This window comes from Chelonia mydas, chromosome 27 (genome assembly GCF_015237465.2).
Source record: "Chelonia mydas isolate rCheMyd1 chromosome 27, rCheMyd1.pri.v2, whole genome shotgun sequence".
NCBI classification, from domain to species: domain Eukaryota; kingdom Metazoa; phylum Chordata; order Testudines; family Cheloniidae; genus Chelonia; species Chelonia mydas.
In genome coordinates, this window is record NC_057860.1 from 9245226 (window position 1) to 9263862 (window position 18637).

Sequence of the window (18637 nt, forward strand, 5' to 3'; positions counted from 1 at the left end):
GTCTGTGTTCTCCTGGAACTGGACAAGAAAGGTCAGTTTCTTGGAAGGCAAAGAGTGATCGGTGCCAGTTTAGTCTGGAAGGGTAAGAGGCTGAAATCTCTATGGTTAGCAACTTGGAAACTTGATCTGGAGTGAAAGGCTGGAAATAAGAAGGTCTCTAACCATGAGAGGAGGGAGGTTTTGGAAAAGCCTCCCAACAGGACTAGAAGGGGCAAGAAACCTACCTGGTTTTAAGATGGAGCTGGATAAATTTATGAATGGTTTTATATGATGTGGATGCCTTCAACAGCAGGGGACTGCACTCTGACTCGGGAGTCCTTGCCGGTCCCATGTTCTTATGAATGGAAAATGCCTAGCAGTAAACCTCAGAGTTGAAGGCTTATTTGGGCCCCAGAAGTTTGGATGAATCTCTTCATACTGTGGCGTCAGGATGGAGGTTTCAGAAGGACAGCCTTTCTCAGGGCATCTTGAAATGTAAGTGAGCGTGTGCGGAAGCTAACCAAACACTTCTGAACCTGAACATCAAACCAGTTCTAGTGTGGAGAGTAAAGGTCCAATACGTTTTCTCTGATGCACCAGCCCATGTATCTGTCTGTCTTTCATTGTATCAGAATTGCAGAATCATAGTAGCTAGAGATGGAGAAGACCAATAAGATTCTATTCAGCCCAGTTCCCAGACGGCCAGTGCAGGATTGTTCCCTCTGGTATGGTTTTTTCAAGTAAGTAGTCTGGTCTGGTTTTGTGTCTCTTGTGGGCTTCTACCACTTCCCTTAGGAGACTGTTCCACACCCTCCTCGCTCTCACTATTAGGGAGAATATTTTCCCTAATATTTATTCTTTATTCCCTCTTCTTAATTTCATCCTAGTTACATATAGTTGCTAAATAAGGTCAAGCAGCACCAGCCAGAACCAGTTGAACTGCATAAAATAGGGCTAGGCTTGGGGTTTAATTGCGGATCTCATGCCAGGTAATGTTCTCTTTAAAGCTCCAGCTGCTGGAGTCAAGTGACTATGTTAGACATAAAAAAAGTATTGAATTCTCCTGGTTGCAGAGAGAGGCCTGAACATGCAGCCAAGTGCACCTGAGAGGTTTGGAAACCAGAAGTCAAATGAAAGACCCCCAATGTACAAATATTTTGGGAAGTCTCATGGTTTTTATGCCAATCTCCTGACTTTTGGGGGGCCCGACTCAAAACATTTGAATGTTGGGGTTGATAATACTGGGGCTGTCGGAGTGGGGTGGGAAGAGGTGATCCTAAAACCAAGGGTATGTCTAGACTGCAATCAGAGGTATGACTGCAGCTCCAGGTAGGCACCCACTCTAGCTAGTCTGGCTTAAAGATAGCAGTGAAGATTTCCCTATGGATTGTACAAGCCCACCTGGAAACCTGGGTACGTACTTGCTTTGCTAGCCCATACTGGGGTCTGTGCTGCTGTGTTTTCACTGCCATTTTTAGCTATGCTGGCTAGGTCAAAGCTAGTGTGGGTACGTCTGTAAGAGCTGCAGTTTGCACTTCCAGTTGCAGTGTAGACGTATTCTGAGTGTAGCAATCCTCTCCCCTGCAAATGACGGCTCTGTGTGGTGCTGAGGCAGGTCAAACAGCAGCTGAGGTTTCATAGAATTCATAGAATATCAGGGTGGGAAGGGACCTCAGGAGGTCATCTAGTCCTACCCCCTGCTCAAAGCAGGACCAATTTTTGCCCCAGATCCCTAAATGGCCCCCTCAAAGATTGAACTCACAACCCTGGGTTTAGCAGGCCAATGCTCAAACCACTGAGCTATCCCTCCCCCTAAGGGGTGAGGTGATATAGCCTTGTCCCAGCCAGAGGCTGCAATGAGAAATACCACTCCCCCGCTCTCTGCTCCTTCCCTTTCCCCTGGGGCTGACAGCTGAAGCTAAGCTGTCAATATTTGATTACAGCTCTCTCTTCCCCCTACCTAGCAGGTCCTGTCAGCCCAGGGAGTGCCACTGTGGTCAGTGAAGCACAGCGGAAACTGTCCATCTGTCTGGATTAAACAGCACGGACGTGCTGATCCATGGAGGGCAGATTCTGCATCTCCAGCATCCTGGCTGAGCTGGTCCAGGCCGGGGATCGTTTTCTGAACAAACACATTAGTGTGTTTTTGTTTCTCTTAGCCAGAAGGTGGCCTCCAATGAAAGTCGGCTTCACACTCTCAGCCATTAGATAAGCGGAGAAAGGGTGGGGGTTTTGCTGCCCCCCCTTTCATTAATCTCCTTTCTTTGTCTCCCCATCAACCCCCTGCCTTTCTCTGTCTTTTTTCAGTCTCAGCTGCCAGTGTCGGTCCTTGGTGTTCCCATCCCTCCCTGAGCTGGCTGCAGAGTGAAGATAAGCTCTGGACTGGGAGCCATATCATAATAATAAAACTTAGTGCTAGAGTGGGTCAAAAATGGGCATCCCTCCCCACCCCCACCCCAGGAAAATTTAGACTTTTTGTTGAAAAATCAAAAACCGCAAAAGAAAATGTAGCTGAAAACTGCCCAAAGATGCGGGGGAGAAAGCGGGTTTTGGGGTCATTTTTCCAACCAAATAAGTAAATAAACCTACATTTTTTCTGGACAGGCCTTCCACTTAGTCAAAAACCCAATTTCCCATCCAGCTCTTACAAATCACCTTTCATCCCTGGATCTCAGAGCGCTGCCTCTGAGAATTCGTTTGCCCAGTCCACTGCACCCCATGTGTCTTCATTCCTGTGCTCTTCAATCCATGAGCAAATCGGTTTATTTGTGATTAAATTTGCATTTCAGTAGGAGTTAGAGGCCCCAGCCCCATGTGCTAGGTGTTGCACACACGGTAATCCCTCCTCTGCTTGCTTTTTCTGCTCTTTGTTAATGTCCATCTGCATTTGACCCTGCAGGGCCGTGGAAGCATAAAAGTGACTAATCCACAGGATTGACTACATGGTGTGGCCTAGTAGATAGAGCTGAACTGAGACTCAGGAGACCTGTGTTCTAATCCTAGCTCTGACTTTAGGAAAGTCACTTCACCTCACTGTGCCTCAGTTTCCTCGTCTTTAAAATCAGGTAATGATTCTGATCTCCTTTGTAAAGTGCTTTGAGATCTACTGGTGTGGAGACAGTAAATAAGGAAGTGTTATTTATTCTTCATAATGCAAGAACTAGGGGGCACCAAACGAAATTAATAAGCAGCAGGTTTAAAACAAACAAAAGGAAGTCTTTCTTCACACAACGCACAGTCAACCTGTGGAATTCCTTGTCAGAGGATGTTGTGAAGGCCAGGACTATAACAAGGTTCAAAAAAGAACTAGATAAAGTTCCTGGAGGATACGTCCATCAATGGCTATTCGCCAGGATGGGCAGGGATGGTGTCCCTAGCCTCTGTAAGCTGGGAATGGGTGACAGGGGATGGATCATTTGACGATTACCTGTTCTGTTCACTCCCTCTAAAGCATCTGGCATTGGCTGCTGTTGGAAGACAGGACACTGGGCTAGATGGACCTTTGGTCTGACACAGTATGGCCGTTCTTATGTTCTATCTAAGAGCTAGGTATTACTATTATTTCCTTGTGCTTCTCTGATTCTTTCGCTCTGCATCCACCTGTTATCCCTTGTCCTGCTTAGATTTTAAGCTCTTTGGGGCAGATTGTGGTTTTTGTTCTTTGTACGGCACCTAGCACCCGGGGGTCCTGGTCTGTGACTGGAGCTCCTACATGCTATGGCAATATAAATAACAGTAAATCCAGGTAGGCTTGTTGCTCAGATCTGGTGCTATTGATGGCAGGAGAGGGGAAGACGGGTGTTGTGGGGTAGAGGTGTTAAGGGTTGGTGAGGTTGCGTGGCTGGGTGGTCAGAAGTGCTGGGAAGAAAACAGACAGACAATGAAGGTGGCGAGACCCACAGAATACCTTCTGAACTCCCACCCTCCCAAAGCACTTTGCACTGCAGTGGATTAGATCCTGCCGATTATTTTTGATGTATCCATGAGACAAGGTTCAGGCCAGGGAAGAACAATAACTTCTGACCCCAGTAAGCAATTCCTCCTGTGGCTTGAGCTGCTTTGGGGGATTTTACAGGCAGGGTTGCGATAATTGTGCTGTCTGCATTGTCCCATCCCCTGTTTTTGCACATGGGGATGCTAGAGCGCTTCGTGCTCATGGGATCCTTTGGCATGCCTCATTTGCGGAGTTCAGGATTGAATTTTTCTGTGGCTTTGAGACTCAGAGATTCGATATGCAAAACCATGCTCTGATGTGTCCCTAGCTTCTGTTTGCCAGAAGCTGGGAGTGGGCGACGGGGGGTGGCTCACTTGAAGATTCCCTGTTCTGTGCAATCCCTCTGAACCACCTGGCATTGGCCACTGTTGGAAGACAGGATACTGGGCTAGATGGACAATTGGTCTGATCCAGTATGGCCGTTCTTATGTTGATATCATCCGGGGCTCCAGCAATACGGATATCCCGGACCCTGACTTAACTTTCAAGTGCTTTCCATTCTCTTTCTAGCAACAGAGCTGTTCAGGGGCAAACCCCCATCATGTCGCCTGCAGTTCCAATTTCCTCATGGCCTAGTCTCTTCTCACTGTTGGGAAACCTTGAATCTAGAGGGCTGACAGCTTCCTGGAAAGCAGATTCCCCTTCACTCCCTGTTGAGGTGACGCATTTTGAGGAGAGGCTGTCTGTAATATGCAGGGCCAAAACCACAGTTTGGTTGTGTCTTGCTCTTTACCCAATGCAAGCAATATGCACTTGGGCCCAGTTGTGTCCCCAGTAACCGTGTTAAGTAATATACACAAACGTGCTAGGCCTAGCTACAGACACATTGCTGCTCTGACTGGTTTCTGGTGGTTTCAAAAATATGTCTACACTTCACACTAAATCTGGGCTCTGACTCAGGTTGGAGCCCAAGCCTCTCTTCTTTCCACACACAAATCGGTCTGACTCAGGTCAGGAAGCACTAAGGAATCAGTCCTAGGACCCTGCTGGGGTATGTGTCAGAGCCCGAGTCCTGTTGCACCTTGGGTCCAAGCCCTGTTTTGCAGTGTGGATGCAGCATAAGCCACAGACCCAAGTCAGAAGGTCTGGGCAGTGCATTGTGGATGCACTAGCTAAGCCCAGGTTTACAATGCGTCCTGGATGTTCAAGTGCGGGCTTGGAAACACTGAGTCCCCAAGCCCGCGTCCCCCAGACCTGGGTTTACTAGACATATAGACATACCCAGAGTGAGCAGCTAGCACGCTCACAAACTATTTACAGGGATTCGACAGGTTTCCCTGTACTTTTCCCTGTGAAGTGCTTGCTTCACCTCCACTTGACACCGAGCTCCAGACCACGAGTGGAGAATTACTCTCCTGGAGCAGCCATTAGGTGTTCATGCGCAGGCTGGAACGTTAGCAGCTGTTCCATTCAGCGCCGGGATGTTATCCAGGACATGCTCCTTTCTGTTCTCCTCCCCGCCACTCCTTCAGAGGCAGGAAAACCATTCCATTCTAAAGGCTTTTATATCCTAATAAACGCCGGGACTCGGCAGGCACCGAATCCATTTACAGAGGCCAGAGTGAAAGCGGAGACAGGCTCTCTTTCTCCTGTCTGCTTTAGCTCAGGTGATGTGGGGGACAGGGCCCGAATTGAAGTAGGGCCATTAATAGGTTTAATGGCCCTGTTTTCCCTTGATCTGGAAGGGCGGGGGAGTGAATCATGTGGCTGTAAACTCACTGTGTTGGCAGCCAGCTGCCTCTGCCTTGCTCGTAAAAGTGGCCGTGGGGATCTGCATTTTGTTTCAAACCTGGGAAGCTACTTGTCTTTGAAGGGAGCCAGAGTGAAATGGATGGATGCTGCGCACGCCACATGCTGGAGCTGCCATCTCCACGGCACACTGCGCTGGGAACCTCACGGGGCACTAGAGGGCTGCGGGGGGTGGCACGTCCAGAAAAGCCCTTTACATGCTGGGTTTTGTTTTTTTTTCCAAAGCACGCCACTGAACTTTTAGTGTGAGGTAGCAGGATCTGCATGGCAGCAAGCTAGGGCACTGTCAATCAAATTGTTGTTTAGATAAACCCTGTGATAGCAGTTGGGAGGGATGGGATCCTACCAGGGACCAAGGCAAGACTGTTCCCTCTACTGTGTTTTGAAGGGTTTGGGATCATAGGACAAAACCAGATCAGACAATGGCCCATCTAATGCATTTATCTGTCTCCTAGAGCAGACAGTATCACATGCTTCAGAGAGAAATATTAAATCCCTCAACAAGGGCTTTACCCAGTACGATATTTAATATAAGACCCTAAGGTTTGCCCAATTGGTCTATCTAGTCTGGAACCACGCCTCTTGCTATTATTATTATTAAATCTTCATGTTTTATTAGCATCCCAAGGCCCCAGATGGGAACGGGGGCCCATTGTGCTGGGTGCTGTGCAAACACCAAAAGAGATAATCTCTTCCCCAAATGGCTATACTGGCCCCCACACTACTGATCTGTTCCCCGGACTGTAGTCAATACACAATGCTTCAGAGGAGCTGAGACACCCGAACCAACCCATGATGTAACAGTCCAGCTGTGCAGCGCCTAGCCGATTTCTGTCCAACCCCTCTCGTGATCGGTGTAGATCCTGAAGCCGAAGACTTACTTACTTATCCTCATCTTAGGGTGTGTAACTGCAAATGAACTAAGTGATCTCCGGATCCATCTGTTGTCTCTTGTCTTATACTTGGAGTGTAAGAGGTCTGGGGCAGGAGCCATCTTTTGGTTCTCTGTTCGTGCAGCACCGAACACAGTGCGGGGGCCTGGTCCATAACGAGGGCTCTTAGTTGCTATGGTAATCCAAGTGATAAATAATGATGGAGCTTCCACATTCTTCCCTTGGACAGCTGTCTGTTCCGCAGTCTAGCAGACCTCGCTGTTTGGGATCTTTGTTCTGATATTCACCCTTGATTTCCCCCTGCTCAGTTTCAGCCGAATGACACCTGGCTGGGTCCTATAAGCTGCTCGTGGGGGGGGTATCAAAGGCCAGGGCAGGCTAAACCTCCCCTGACCTAGGCCGTGGCCCCATGCATGTTCTGCCCCGAGGCCCCGCCCTCCCGCCCCCTCTACCCTGAAGCCTGCGGGGGCTCAGCTCCAGCTGGCCGCCTGGGGCAGCCCAGGGCAATGCTGGAGGGGCTGGCCCGGCACTGGGGGGGGCCAGCTGGAGTGGGCAGGCTGGGGCTCCTCCAGCTGTGGGGGAGGGCTCCAGTGGGCGTGGCCTCAGGCAGAAGGGGCGGGGCCCGCGGGCTAGCCTCCCCAACGGGTGCGAGGGGGTTCACCTGCTGCCCATGAAGCTGATGATGTGGGGGGATGTTTTGTTTCATGTGATAACTATTTATTTTGGCAGGGGGGGTATTGCTGAGTCTTCTCTTATGCTGTTATTTCCCTACCTCCCCCCACCCCCAAAAAAAGGGGAAAAAAAAGAGAGAAAAGAAAAACTTCAGAACAAAAAAGATCAGAGGACTGTGGGCTGCGGGTGTGGCTTTCCCAGGGAGTGTGGCAAGGGGCCCGTGAGTGAATGCAGGCAGAGGGCTGGTAGTGCACAGGCCCATGGAAGAAGCGGGTGCAGCCTGCTGCAGGCTAGCATGGCCTTTCCAGCACGCAGACCCCAACAGCGGGCTGGGTCCAACACGGGGGCAGCTTGGCCCTGGCTGAGCACCAGGCTTGGAACTCTGTGGACTTTGGGACAGGGCGGTTTTCCGTTCCGGGGATCATGTTGCTTGTAGAAAGGGCTGGGTTGGCCAGGTGTCTTGAACGCGCACCTTGGAGGGAGCGGGATGGATTTTTCCGTCAGCGTTACTGGCATTGTGTGCCGAGGACTTTGTTGTTGTGGCCAGGGGAGAGTGGGGCAGGTGCCTTGTGCCTAGCAAAGATCTGGACGCATCCTTGTTTCCCGGGGATTAATTGCTTGGCATGTGCGTCATTCAGCAACCTTGCTGGCTGGCGTCCTCATTCGCCATCCTGCCCTGTTATTTAGGTAACAGTAACGCCTATAAGCCTTAATAAAGATGGGTGGGGTGGCCACGGCATGGGTGCTATACAACACACGAAGCAAGAGGCGCTCCCGCAGGAAGGTGAGAGCCAAAGGGAGGGAGCAGCGACACAGAGAGGGGAAGTGACTGGCCTGAGGTCGCCCTGCGGGTCGGTGCCAGGGCTGGGAACAGCACCCAGGGCTCCTCACTCCCAGTCCCGCTCTACGCCTTGTGCACTAGCGTTTGGTTGAAATTTTCAGAAGCGACTAAGTCCCACTTTCTGAAGCGACCTGGGGCCACTTAGAAACCTAAATCTCAATGAAAGTCAAATAGCCTTAGACTCCCAAGTGGCTAAATCACTTCTGCCAATAGGACTTAGGCTCCAAAGGCCCAGATCATCGGGAATTAGGCACCTAATATATAAAATAAAATAACTTTGATCTGTGCCTAAGTTACTAAGGCACTTCTGATAACTTTACTTCGGCTTCTTAGCAGGAAGCTCTCTCTGTTCCTCCCGGCCTCACCATGAAAGGGGGCTATCTCCCATACATAAGGGCCGTCTTCATGAGTTGCTGCGGGGGGGGATGCTGGACCCCTGCTCTGCCCCAGGCCCCACCCCCCACTCCACCCCTTCCCCCAAACCCCCGCTCCACCTCTCTCCACCCCCACCCCACCCTGTCCCTCCCAGCACCTCCGGTATGCTGCTGAACAGCTGATGGCCGGCCGGTGGGAGGCACTGGGAGCAGGGGCGGGGGGCTGATTGCGGGGGGCTGCCGGTGGGTGCTGAGCACCTGCAATTTTTTTTTTCCTGTGGGTGCTCCAGCCCTGGAGCACCCACGGAGTCAGCACCTATCCTCCCATATAAGGAGGGTGCTGCTTGCCAGAATGTTAGCAGCAACTTACGAGGTTTGCGTGGTATTTTCCATACAAGCAAGCCCCGAAGTCATGGCTCCATGTGGGTCGCTTCCCATAGTGACCGGTGCAGAGCATCTGAGTCAGCCGAGAACTCTATATCTGAGACCCGGGCAGCCCTCCTGTGCCCCCACACAGGCAGAGCACAGCTAGACAAGTTTAGATACGCACATTTTGACAGACACACCTATGCTGAGCCATGCAGCATGTATGGTGCCACGTTAGTTTCTTTACCGATCTAAGGCGTTGTCTGAAGCGTAAGTAGCTCACGAGTTAGAGAAAAAAACTGCAGTGTAGGAAATGCTGGCTTTTAAGTGCACGGGGCTGTACGTGGATACTCGGAAAAACGCATAGAAATGTGCATCAGGTGACATGTATCCTCAGGCATATGCCGAGTCCCTGTCAAGAGCATAGATACACACACAGCTAAACTTCACACAGGCCAGGAGTTGCTGAGAGGCAGATGTTCAACAGTACAGTATTTCATACCTAAAACCCCCTCTAGTCAGTGGTCTCCAATGTGCTTTACAAATGCTAATGAAGCCTTAAAACACCCCTTTTACTCAGTAGCTATTGTCCTCTCGACTTGGGTAGACAGGGAAAGCCAGGCACAGCAAGTTAAGCGACTCGTCCAATGTCACGGGGGCAAGTGGCAATGCTGGGAACAGAGCCTGGCTCCCAGACCTTTTTTACCCATTAGACGTGCTCCCTCTTTGACATGGGAGCCTGACACGCTCAGAGGTGTATCCAGTGTGGTGCATGGACGCCCACGTTCTGGCACAAGCAGATACGAGTGCCCCTTTGCACATCTAAGCCCTGGAATGCTAGTGGGGTCGATGTGGCGCAGCCCCAGGGAGGTGAGGCAAAGAATCGGAATCGCTGCTTGTTTGCGTTCCCTGAAGCTAGGGTATTACTGTATGAATAAACATGAGAACGTAGGTGCTGGAAGTAAGGGGGCTGCCGCCTCCCCTGGTTTGAAGTGGGTTTCATCATATCCAGGGTTTACAATTGGGGTTAATGACTCTCAGCAGTGCACCCCCACTATCCAAATTGCTCCAGCGCCCTTGCATGAGAACCATGTGCCGAGAGAGCACAAATGTCAGTAAATATTTTCCCCTCGAGCTCCTGAATGCTGGGGAGTTGTGCAATTCTGAACAGCTCCTCCAAAAGGAAACATTTTAATTCCATGCAGTTCATGCAAAGGTTAGCTAGACAAATGTTACTCTTGCCATGAAGCCGGGACCCCACTGCACCTTCCCTCCCAAAAACTCCACTCACCACCCAGGGTTGGGGCTAGTTTATTCCCTCTGACGTACGGTAAATCTGACTGCGTACATCATTCCCCTGACACCTGCACTTCCACCTTCACGCTTACTGCTTTGTTGTGTCTTTCGCTGAGAAGTCCGGTCAGGTCCGGGAAGTGGAACAGCTGGGGTGGGTGGGTTGAAAGCACATTTCCCACCCCTGATTCTCTTCCCAGCTCTGCTGCCTGTGCGTGGACGTGGCTTTAAGAGAGCTATGCTTGATGAGTGACTCTCACCCAGCCTCTGCCCTCTCTGGTAGGTGTTGCGTGGGCAGTAGAGACGCTCAGTTTCAGAACTGTTTGTTGAAGGGTTTCCGGGGAATCCTTTCCTTTGTTCCCCTTTTTGGCTGACTTGACTTTTAAACCTTCTTGCTGCAAATGAAGGGGGCCAGGTGGGGTGTGAGTCACTGGGGAATCGAGCCTCGGCTTAATAGGCAAAGACATTTCAGAGTTATAAGCCCCTCAGATTTCCCAAGTTTAGCTGCAATTAGCTGCCTCTTGCCTATATGTCATGTGGATTTTTATATTTGTTTGTGTTGTTCTGAAAGTGGAATTCCTCAGTCTGCTTGGAAACAGGACCACCCTGGGGCTGCTGAACTTTGCCCCAGTGGTCCGGGCCTGGTAGCAGATATCTGTGTATGCGTGTGTGCATTCTCGGCTCTGTGCTGCATGGGGTTTTTGTTGACAAAGCCACCACGCTTTAGGCTCCGTGGGGAATAATCCAGATGGGGTCACTCTTGGAAAACCCCACTGCAGAAAAGCTGAGATGGGGGTTTCCTGGTTATGCTGAGAGCCGGTTCCACAGCTGATGGGAAGCAGCCCAGGTCCATTGCAACCACTGGAGTAACGCTAATCCACACCAGCTGAGGAACTGGCCCTTTGGTGGGTACAACGGCCGGGCAGATGACTTGATGAAGGTTGCCTAAGGGTGTCTTGCCACCACTTACACCTTGTTTTTTGTGAACGGCACCAAAACCTGCTCATGAATCGAGGAAAACGATTTACTTTGACACTTCATAGAACCCTAGGACTGGAAGGGCCCTCGAGAGGGCATCTAATCCAGTCCCCTGCACTCATGGCAGACGAAGTATTATCTAGACCATCCCTGACAGGGGTTTGTCCAACCTGCTCTTAAAAATCTCTAATGATGGAGATTTTACAACCTCTCTGGGCAATTTATTCCCGTGCTTCACCACCCTGACAGGAATTTTTTCCTAACGTCCAACCTAAACCACTCTTGCTGCAATTTAAGCCCATTGCTTCTTGTCCTGGCCTCAGAGGTTAAGAAGAACAAATTTTGTCCCTCCTCCTTGTAACAACCTTTTATGTACATGAAAACTGTTCTCCTGTCCCCTCTCGGTCTTGACAAAAGACAATTGTTTTTTTCCGTTTTGACTGAAACCGTTTGGTGAAATTGACACATGCTCGTGAACCGTTTTGGTCAATGTGAATTTCCGTTGTTTTGTCCAAAAAAAAAAAAAAAAAAGTTTCGGCCAAAATATCTTCGTCCAGCTCTGTCTTAGCAGTAGCGAGATGAATCGCAGAAAATAAAAATGGAAACCATCCAACAACACTGTAAACGTTGGACCATCCAATCCATTTCCTTGCGAATGCAGGATTGTTCCCCGCAGTTGGTAACTGATTGATTGAAATGAAAGGCAAGGATAAACTGGAGATGGGGAACAACTACCTAGTAATGAGATCACAGACTGAGGAATAGTCTCCCAAGGGAAGCAACGGAAGCTGCATTTCTTGAGACAAATAGATGCAGAACATACCGTGGTGGTTGGAAGCAATCCTCCATTTACCGGGTAATGGAGAAGTTGTTCAGATAGAAGATGCCTATCTCTGGTGTCTGTAATTCAAGGAGCTTCTAGGATTCTAACGTCTATGGGTATACTTACATTGCAATTGGACACCTGCGGCTGGCCTGTGCCAGCTGACGTGGGCTTACTGGACTCTGGCTAAGGGGCTGTTTAATTGCCATGTAGACATTCAGGATCAGGCTGCAGCTGGAGCTCTGGGATCCTCCCATCTCTCAGGGTCCTAGAGCTTGGGCTGCAGCCCCAGCCCGGATGCTACATCACAATTAAACAGCCCCAGCCTAGCAAGCCCGAGTCAGTTGGCATGGGCTAGCTGTGGGTTTTTAATGACAGTGTGGACGTACCCTATGAGAAGGAGGAGTTAGCTCATTAGCTCAATAGGTGGTGACCAGTTGGTGACCAGTAGAGGTCTTCAAGGCCAAAAGCCCCCCTAGCTAATTTACCTACTTAATCTAAGGGGATCAGTGATTCACAGCTGTTAACCCTCCCCTCGTCACTTCTGAAAATGCAGACCTACTAGCACATTGGGGGGCCATCAAATTTTTGGTGCACAACCTGAGATTCCTTAAAGGGAGCTGATTTTCAGAAAGTGACTGCCATAGGCTGTTAGATGTGAAGGACAGACAGGGACCATTATATCATCTAGTCAGATCTGCATTACACCAGCCAGAGGACCTCAGCCAGTGATCTTTGCATCAAGCCCGTAACTTCCGGTTGAGCTGGAGCACATCTTTTAGAAAGAGACCCAGTCCTGATGTAAAGACATGGAGTGATGGAGACTCCACCTTGTTCCAATGGCTACTTGCCCTGCCTGTTAAAAATGTGTGCCTTTATTTCTAACTTGAATTTGTCAAGCTTCAGGTTCCCAGCCAGTGGATCTCATTATGCCTTTTTCTGCTAGATTAAAGAACATCCACTGGGAGAAATTTAAAGTGGCTCAAACTGCCCCACCAACAGTCAGGTCCCCTCACCGCAAAAAATCAATAGTTGCTTTTGAAAAAGCAGGCCATAATTTATAAGTAGGCCTCCATCTCTTTGTTTCAGAGTAGCAGCTGTGTTAGTCTGTATTCCCAAAAAGAACAGGAGGACTTGTAGCACCTTAGAGACTAACCAATTTATTTGAGCATAAGCTGTAGCTCACGAAAGCTTATGCTCAAATAAATTTGTTAGTCTCTAAGGTGCCACAAGTACTCCTTTTCTCTTTGTTTGTCACTCTTATGCTCCTGGGATGGGCTCAACGCTGGCTCCTGTCAGTTATCACCTTTGACCAGAGACAGGAAAGAAACAGTTTGTAGAACTGAGCCACATTGTGGCTTCTGAGGTTTTTGAGAATTAAAACAACAAATTGCCCATTTCTGTGAAACCTACACTGTGCTGGAGCTCCCAGAGGAATCCTAGCTCCCAAGCCAAAAATCCGAAAGAGCTGTGGGAGAAAAATCAATCTTTTTTTTTTTTTTAAATACTAACCTCGGTACTTTTCCTTCCGCAAATCCCTTTTTGGCTCAGATTTTAACATTTCCTTTTGCAAGTGACAAAGAGATGCAGACAACCAGCTGTCTTTTTTCCCACTCCACTAAGTGCAGATTGCAAGGACAGGGCATTGTGCTGGAAACCAAACTCTCTCCTCTAGTCATTTTAACAGAGAGAAATACTATGCTGGTTGCTTAACTAAAGACCTTTTCCAACCCAGCAAATTTTTTTGAACTTAATTGGATTTGCTCTCTCTAGTTCTATGCTTTTATGTTTCTTATTTTGTTTTTTATAGGAAACATCTGTCCAAGTGGGAACCTGCCTTTGCTTAAGAGCCCCTCTGAGAAATTCTGCTCCTAAATTATTGGGAGCTCCCAGCAGATCCAGGTTTGTCTTCCATTTTTCTATGCCACAGAGGTGGATTAATCCCCACCAGGTACAGGGTTAGAGCAAGTGAGGGACTGAAACATTAGTGGGGGATTGGTGTTGAGGCAACGGGTCTGGGAGTTAAGGGGGTAATTGCTGGGAGCAATTGGCATATGATGGAACCTGCAATTTCTTCTGGGTACTAGATACATGGGATGAAATCCTGGCCCCACTGAAGTTAATAACAAAGCTCCCAATTATTTCAATGGAAGCCAAAATTCACCCTCATGGGTTTCATGTGGTTAAGGAATGGAAGCTATCTATTGATGCTTTTGCTGTAACTAACTAGATAAGCCATTGTCAAACAGCTGAAGAAAGCAGGTGCCCATCATCTTATTGTATCTGCAAATGAGTCTCCGAAGGAATGGTGTAGAAGCTCCTGTTGCTTGAGTCATTTAATTTAGATGGGAGAAAGCACTGGAGAATAGACTGCAGGGGTAAGGAACAATCCAGGAACAGATGGGGAATGGGCTAATAATAATAAATAGTTACATACAAGTAATCTACACAATTAGCATCTATAATTAATCTCAACTTGATTAAGTACAGTAGGATCTGAGATTTTCAAAGCCAGGCAAGAGACTGAGCTGCGTAGTTCCCCTTGAATATATGAACTCTCCTAGCTGACTTTGAAAGTCTCAGACCATGTCTTTTCCATCTTTCGCTTCTGCAAAACCAGCGCTCGAGTGTTTTGTACCCGTGATGACGATAACATACGTAGACTGGGCATCTGCCGTTTCCTCCCTCTGAGGATCTTCCAGCCCTTTACAAACAATAAATTAAGCATCTTGCATGGTTACAAGTGGGGGAAAGCTGAGCCCAGGGAGGTGAAGTAACTTGCTCTAGGGTCATGCAGCAAATCTGTGGCTTGAACGCAGGTCTCCTGACTATGCTTTAACCAAAACATCATCCTTCCTCATTCTCCTGGCAGCTCAAGAGTATCCTCTGGTGTTTTTTCAGGATGTGCTGGGTGCTATGCAAACATCAGACAGCCCCTGCCACCAGAGACCTTATAGTAGAGGTTAAAGACAAGGAGAGTAACACAAGCAAATGTGTAGGGATGGGCCCACCGGCCCTTTTTAGCGCGGTCTTATGCTTGTGAAACCACTAATGGTATAGGCTAAGATTTTTAAAAGTGATCAGTTTTGTGGCCTTGGGTTTTGGATGCCTAACTTGAGCCACCTTAAAGGGGACTTCATTTTCAGGCTGCGGGTCCTGAGCGCTTGCTAACAATCGGGTCCCTCCCTGTGCCTCAGCTTTCCTATCTGCAAAATGGGGATAATGAACCTTGCCCACCTTTGTAATATGCTCCAAGATCTACTGATGACAAGCACTAGATAAGAGCTAAATATTGTTTGTTTGTTTTATTATTTGAAGGCCTGTCAAGTTGGACACTCACAATCACCAGTCTTGGCTACAGCAGTTTCCTCGCCAATCAAAAACAGCAAATCAGCTTCCTAAGGGGGAGATAGAATTTTGTAGGCTGCTTTATCTGCGCATAAAACCAGTTGTGTGCTGCACCATTTCCACCTGGAACTTTGAAAGCATCAGAACAAAGCGGTGGCATATCAGCTGTCCCTCCCCAGGCTGCTAGCCAGTAGGCAGCGTGTTAAAAGATGATGAATAGCAGGACGCCGCCCGCATTTGCATGCGGGAGCTCTAACTGCCCGCTGGGTTTGTGTCTTACTGTTGTATGATGTTACACAAACGTTTTAATTTGTATCGTGAAGCACGGCTGACAAATGGACAGATCTGTCTGTGCAAAGAGGATCGGCTACCGATGATTTACAACGAGGCTCATGCACGCCAGCTCAGGAGCGTTTCAACATGACGGCCTAATGGTTATTAATTCGGCTGGAATTTACTGCAGTGCCTTTAATCCTGATGGACTCGTTGGGTATTTAATATAAATATTCTAAGTGCTTCTGTGGGATTTTCTCCTAGAACTTGGCATTTAGCTAAAAGGCCCGTGTACGGCAGCTACTGTTTCGTACTGAGTCTTCTCTGCATTTTCTCTTGTTGGACGATCGTTGGGCCAGATTCTGTGCTGCGTCTCCAGAGAGACGGAACGCACAGAAGGCACAACCCAGGCAGGGCCAAGGTGGCTTTATGTCACCTTTGCTGCCCAGATACCAGGCTGCTGCAGGGACCAAAATGGTCCCTGGCATAATTTAGAGCAGCCCCCAACTGCTCCAACTTATGGCAGCCTTTTCTGGGAGGCAGTGCAGCTCAGAATCTCCTTAGCATTGAGGACTATGGTTACTGCCCCTCCTGCCCCAGTGTAGCTTCTACTCCTGGACTTGTGAGGGTGGCAGTGAAAAGTCAATTAAAGCAGCTCTGCTGAGTTCTGCCTGATCACACAATGCTCTTTGTGGCTCCTGTCCACGGCTGGACCAGTGCATGAGGGTAGAAGTGGGGGTCTGGAATGGGTCTCGTTGACTATTAGGGTGCAAGAAGTCCGGGAGGGGTGTCTGAATTTTGAACACAGACCACTCCTCCTAAATCGGCTCTGGGGATCTGGGAAATCTGTCCCCCGCTTCATTTGGCCTAGTTCACAGCTGTGTGTGTTTTTACTAAAGGTTTTAATTTCCTCTCCTTTTTGTGCTCTGAAAGTCATTTTTTTGCCCACCCCCCCTTCCCCCCCCCAAGAGCCACCGAATCTCTCATATTCCAGGTTAGCTCTGGCCCTGTCTAATCGATCCCTGATCCAGGCCTTTTCCTCACACAGGTTGATTTGTGTGTGTGTGTGCGCGCACGCTCCCTGGCAAGGTGAAGCTCAGCCATGTGTTTCTGTTTAGAGGAAGTTGGCCTGACAGTTCCAGCCCTCCTCCTTGGTGGGAAGCGCTGGGTTCCAAAGCCCTGGAAACGTGTGAAGGCTGCAATTTGACTCCCTTGGCTTCCACTTCCCGGCAGAAAAAGAACCGCTGGTGCCAAAATTCAATCCTCCCGGGGAGGCTGGAAATATTTAGGACGCCGTCCAAGGATCAATAAAATAAAGAACAGGCCAGGATTGTGGGGCTCCTTCAAACAATAAATTCCCAGCCCTGGGGATGCAGCGGCGGTGAGGAAGGCCAGTCCAGAAGGCCGAAGTCGCCATGATTCTTGGGGCGTCACGGTCGTGCTGGAGAATTCAGGCCCCGATTCCTTAGAAAGCCCGTTGCTGCAGAAGGGGAGAGACATGATGTGGAGTTAATGCTGGGTGAGTATGTGTTCCCTATGGACATCCAAGGGCAGCAGTCCCGGTCCCCGGTTCCTACCGAAAGGGGGTAATTAGGTTAACCCCAGGTGTGGGATAGATGTGGCTTTCTCAAGTGTTCACTCATTATTTAGCGGTATTAATGGAACGCCTAGGAGTCCCAGTCGTGGGCCAGGACCCCACTGTTCTAGGTGCTGTATAAAAACAAATAGTGCTTGTCCCAAGGGTTTACAATCCAAGTATAGCTGGAGGCAACATCCCAAGGACGGGATCCTTGCGCGGGCTCAGAGAGCAAAACCCCTTCCAAAGAAAGAGAGGATGGGGCTGCATGTAGCATCTCCTCTCTGTATGGGGAATAATTCCAGGCTCTTTGCCCTCCGGCTGCAACTGTGGCATTAGTGGATTGGGCTGGGAGTCGGGAGACCTGGGTCCTAGCTCTGCCACGGACTCGCTGTGTGACCTTGGGCAAGTCCCTTAAGCTCTCTGTTCTTTCATTGCCTCAGCTGCGTACTGGGGATGCTTGCTCTAGAATTGGCATCTTGGCTTGGTCCCATCTTCCTGGCATTCTAGACTTGCCAGGTGCCGTGAGCATTTGCTGGGAAGTAGCAATCAGAGCTAATGCCCTTTCCTTGGTTCTTCTGATTTGCCATCATTCTGTTATATTCGTCTAATGTTATGTTCACAGGACGATTAGATAGTGGATGAAAACATACACACTCTTGCTGGAAGATTGCCATGTAGCACAACTTTATTTCTTAGAATTCGAATGATAGCACCCAAGAAACCAAAAACAGAGAGAGAGAGAAAACAGGCTGCTCCCTAAGACGGTGAAGGCACAACTCACCCCACCTTGCTTTAAACCCATTTTTTCCAGACTGAATCAGATGACCCAGTTCACATGGCTTTTGTCAGAGCCCTGCAAGCAGGACCAGGAAATTCCTCACACGCATTGATTGTGTGTCACTGTTCACCAGTTTCCCAGTATGCCACCTTTAGGAATTCATCTCTACCCAAACTGGGGGGCCATGAGGTCTCCGAGTAGCCCAATGCCCTCGGTCATTCACTTAAGGAATTGGTCTGAGCTGGGATAACCCATGCTGGAATTTGATGGATGAGAAAAAGAAATGGATGGTGATGATGATACATTGGAAACAAAGGATGCTTTGAAGCTCTTGTGGCTTGCCAGTTAATGTCCCGGTCTTCCCCTTTGACGGATAGAGAAGGGTGACCAAGTTATCTTTCTTCTGAGTTAGCAGCTTTATTCCTTTTCTCTGCACAATCTGGAGCTCCTTAGCCAAAAGTGAATCCAGATGCCAGGCAATTTCATCCATTTATCCTGTAGGATCACAGCTCTTTCTCTGTCACCAACCTTGACCACTGTCCAACAACCTGTCCCCCAACCCCCGGCTGCTCTCTGTCATTCCCCTGCATCTGTTTGTCTTCCACCCCCCTCGGTTTACAGGTTGTGTGTGTGTGTGTGTGTTTGCACCAGCCCCCTTTGAAGTTGCTTGGTTGTGTGTTTGGCCTCCCCTTCCCTT

At 49.1% G+C, this 18637-nt stretch overlaps 1 long non-coding RNA gene across 1 annotated transcript in view; it reads left to right on the top strand.

Annotated features, from left to right (window-relative positions):
* The first annotated feature begins 2827 nt into the window (after window positions 1-2827).
* Window positions 2828-18637, top strand: part of LOC119564540 — a 30381-nt gene continuing 14571 nt past the window's right edge. The window contains exons 1-4 of the long non-coding RNA XR_005223523.2: window positions 2828-3044; window positions 13773-13864; window positions 15281-15800; window positions 16632-17102. This is a non-coding gene — a long non-coding RNA (uncharacterized LOC119564540). The remainder of the gene's footprint in view (window positions 3045-13772; window positions 13865-15280; window positions 15801-16631; window positions 17103-18637) is intronic.